We start from the raw sequence: 4,321 nt of genomic DNA, 5'->3' as shown, positions 1-4,321 counted from the left end.
GGACGGAATATTAAAGTAAAATTTATGATTACGTAGCAGTGGATGACATATTAATTTTTCACGGAACATTTGTTACTGAAGGTACCACTGACTTGGTGTGACACCTGACGAACTGACAGACGTCATCTGTGAAGCGATCTTTTACTTTGAGAAATAGATTAGACGCACATCTCTCAACACGAAAAGCATCTATCAGTAGTCAAGGCCACACAGACACTCTATACACACGCACAAAACGCGAGGAATCGAACATTTTCTCTCTCTTACTATTTTGAATATTTATTGAGTAGTGAAAACGCCTGGTCTTGCCTACTGATGTAATGAATGTTGTGTATAACCTATCTTAATTTCAGATGACATCACAAAAAAAAAAAAAAAACATCGATAATATCCCAGCAAAACCGCTAAAGAGGATGTAAATATCTGCAATTCATGTAATCAAATGTGACACAATGTAATAACCTATAGCGATGTAATGATGATGTAAACATGTTTATGTGCAACTATATTATGTTTATGCTAAGAAAATATGTGACGTGTGTATGTATAATTACTTATTTTTTTAACTGATGTATAGTGCAACTGTTACTATGTAAAAATTTGAACAAAACGAGTGCCAAAAAGACATTGCATAGTGAACCACTGTTCACGGACATTAACGAACATTACTAACTCTGCAACTACGCGGAAACCTATGTGAAAGAAACTGTTAATGCCATTCATTATGCAGCGTATCTATGTGAACGCGATGAACGATTTCCTTGATTAATAACTACGAACATTTAGGTGAGCTATATTCAGCAAAAATCTGAAAATGTGAAGTGCATAATTCGTGCATCGTCTAGTGACATTACTACAGTACCCGACTTCAAGATGTTAACTGGATTAAATGGACACAAAGTGCCTGTCCAGAAAACAACACGACGGGTGGAAGAATTTTGGTTGGAACTTCAGGGAATGAAATGTTCTCGAAATGTGACGGACACTCTTACCTGGACTGTCCAAGGATCGACGCCAGCTGTGTGCCGTCCGAGGTTCTGCAACCAAGCTTCCACGGAATGTAAAAAACGAACTGCACGTGGACCAATTACTCGACGGGTCACGTCTGATCTGTAATAAGCAATGCTTTTAGTCACAACGAACTGCATCACTACGACTATAATGGAAATGAGAAATGGACACGCTTATGTATTAATCACGTTGTTATACAACGATGTTACTGTGATCAAAAAACTTTACCACGACGATACTAACCTGTAAAAAATTATTGTACAGCGGATGAATATGAACTGTAATAACGACAAGATGTGTATAGGTCAACGCACCTGAAAAATACGGACATTTTTCTTTGAAGTATTTCAAAACAATACTATGTAACTAAGAACATTCAACAATCTAAGTTGTATTGTGTTATAACAAATATTGTAAATTTAAAACTAAGTTACCTGTCATAGAATGTAGTCTTCATATGTAATCTTGGTTGAATATTTTCTTTGTGCAACAACTGAAAAACGCGCGCACACGAACAATATGAACTGCAATACTGTGCCGCGTGATCTAACTGTACGATATAACGGCAGTGCCGCAGTTACACAGACACTTCTGCGCATGCGCGCACTCTATCTGCCAACATTAGAACTTTTACGGCGCACCCGCGTCATTCAAATTTTGTATATAATGTGTATAATGTGTAATGTAAGTCATGTAAATAGTTGTAGATAACTTAGATTTTCTTGTGCCTTTAGGTGAATTGCTCGCCTGCAGGTGTGTCCTTTCGCCTCGCAATTCAGGGGGCAATATAAAGGCACTTTTGCATGCCGAGCGTGGGTTTCCTCGGAAACGCGAAATATTAATTAAATAAATAATCAGTGACAAATAAATAAAGCCTATGGCACACAACTGCAGCGCTGTGTCGCTGATAAAACAAAAGCACAATTACGTTACTCTTATGTTTGATTAAGAAAGGGAGAGCTCTGGTTGAAGTGGTGCGAGAAGCACGTATTTTATTTTATTGTCTGGCACACCGCCATATTTCATGTTATAGAAGAATACTGCGAGTTGCAACCACACTAGGCACTCGATTCTGTAAAGAATTTATATTTATAAAAGTAAGTAGGATTATGAACTGTAGGCTTATTCATTGAATATATCTGATTTAACTAACTGTGTAACTTTTTTATGTTTAGTAGACAATCACCTCTGTACGACGTATTGGCATGGCTGGCAAATTATTGTAATATTGAGATTTAGATTATGAGTCCGCACCTACCGCAGCAGTCTTTGGAAACGATTTAATTACGAAGTCCGATTATTCAGTTTTATTTCACGGTCAACTACGAGTAACATTGCCTTTACGAAAAAGCCATTGTCGAGCGTCTGATAACGAATAATCAAACGTCCACGTTCCAGATAAGCGAACACAATTGCAATCACAATCACCATCATACAGATAGAATAATTAACATATTCAAAACAACATTTTTTTATTTATTTTATTTATTTTATAACATATATGTGGTTCCTCCTAGTATAACCACAGTCCCAGATCGAAGCATTAGTTGTACAAGTGTAGAAAAAAGAAAATATCGAACGTAAACAAACCTGTCACGTAGTATGACTTTGGCTCTCTGAAGGGTGTCACACGAGATGGACAACAAAATTAGAAACTTGTATAACACCTGCTAATCATGTCCCAGAAGTACTTTCGTCTGTGTGTAATGTATGTGTGTTACAATTATCTGATCTGGAAATTAGTGCAACATCGCATTAAATGCCAACGTCCCATGCTAATAGAGCTAATATTACCTCCAGTACACTATATCACACGTTCTGACGTTCAGGCAGTGAACTGGGACCTGCATTTCAGGACTATTGTTCCTGAGCAGGCGTACCACATTACTGGAAACTGTGAGATGCTGAGTCAGAAAATTTTCACCAGTCGCACGTTTGCTAGATCCTTATGGCTGTCTTGAAGAATGAGTCATCTGACACAGACAGAAACAATTTGCTATATTTTATAATGTGCTGTCCAGAGATTGTTTGGCAGTGAATCTCTAATCTCCATGACTCTCTGATTCCAGCCGATGTGTTCCTTTGGTTGTTTTCCCATTCACAGATTCACCTATTATTGTTTCCAGGACCCCTTTATGTCTCAACAGATAAGGGAACTAACATTCCTCCTGGGTTTATGTTTTGTCTGCAGCTGTAGGTGGCGCTTAAGGGGTCGACGTTTTAAACTAAAAGCACAAAGTCATGTGGTTGTGTGGGTAAAATTCACACACTTTTGTTTCCAATGTTGGTGTAGTCAAGTAGGCAAAACTACAGACATAAGGTATTTATCATTCTCTGACAAGATGACATTTGTTCAACCACGTGAACAGCTACCTCGCTCACAGCTACATAGCTTTTTGCACCCTGATGATGTGGTGCAGGTATGACCCTGCTGGATCTGTGAGGCTTAGACGACAGTGTTTCAGTATTGATTGCTCCACCGCCCCCCCCCCCTCCAGATCTCCCCGTCTATCGACATTTAAACAGTCACGGATGAACACTTTCGGTTGTGTTGAGGGCGTGGCCGCTTGTGGTGACCGATGTCTTCATATGTGGCGGCCGCTGTCCTCCAGTCTGGAGGTACCTGGCTGTCGCTGGAGCAGTGTGATGGCAGCGTGGCGTGTCTCTGGTCAGTGTAAATACCACCAACCCCGCACTTTTTTTTATCCGAAGTGAGATTCTTGAAATTTGGCTTCACCTTTTTAAGGAAATAAAGTTACTATTTCCGCTGGCTGGACAACTATCTTAAACGTTCAGTAACTTTACACTTTTCAATTCATTCTTCTTTCTTTGAATGGAAATCCAAATGTCTCTTTCAAGATTCGTGGACAGTGTTCCTCGTTCACTGATTTAACGCATAGGAATGTAGAGCCAACCTTTCACTTTCATTGCTCGCACCCTGAGAAGATCAGTAGAAACATTGTCGATGCTTGGTTCATGTTAATTATCGACTTCTACAGAACTATTTCGAATGGCTGGTCCATGTTAATTCTCGACTTCTACAGAACTATTTCGAATGCCTGTTTTAAAATGGATTCTTTGGCGACTTTTACTAATAAAACAATGTAAATCGAATAAACAAATAGTGATTTCCCATCTAATTCAAAGGCCGAGACTCGGCATCTAATGCACACAGTCTACACAGTCAGTATAAGCGCGAACTCTGAACTTCTTCAGCGAAAATTAGATCTCGTAGATGAGAAACTGTATCATCGAGTGTTATCTACTGTTACCAATACCATCTGAAATGCCGAGTTACCGTGGTTTCAGC

This window comes from Schistocerca serialis, chromosome 11 (genome assembly GCF_023864345.2).
Source record: "Schistocerca serialis cubense isolate TAMUIC-IGC-003099 chromosome 11, iqSchSeri2.2, whole genome shotgun sequence".
Classification (NCBI taxonomy): domain Eukaryota; kingdom Metazoa; phylum Arthropoda; class Insecta; order Orthoptera; family Acrididae; genus Schistocerca; species Schistocerca serialis.
This window is presented reverse-complemented; position numbering follows the sequence as displayed.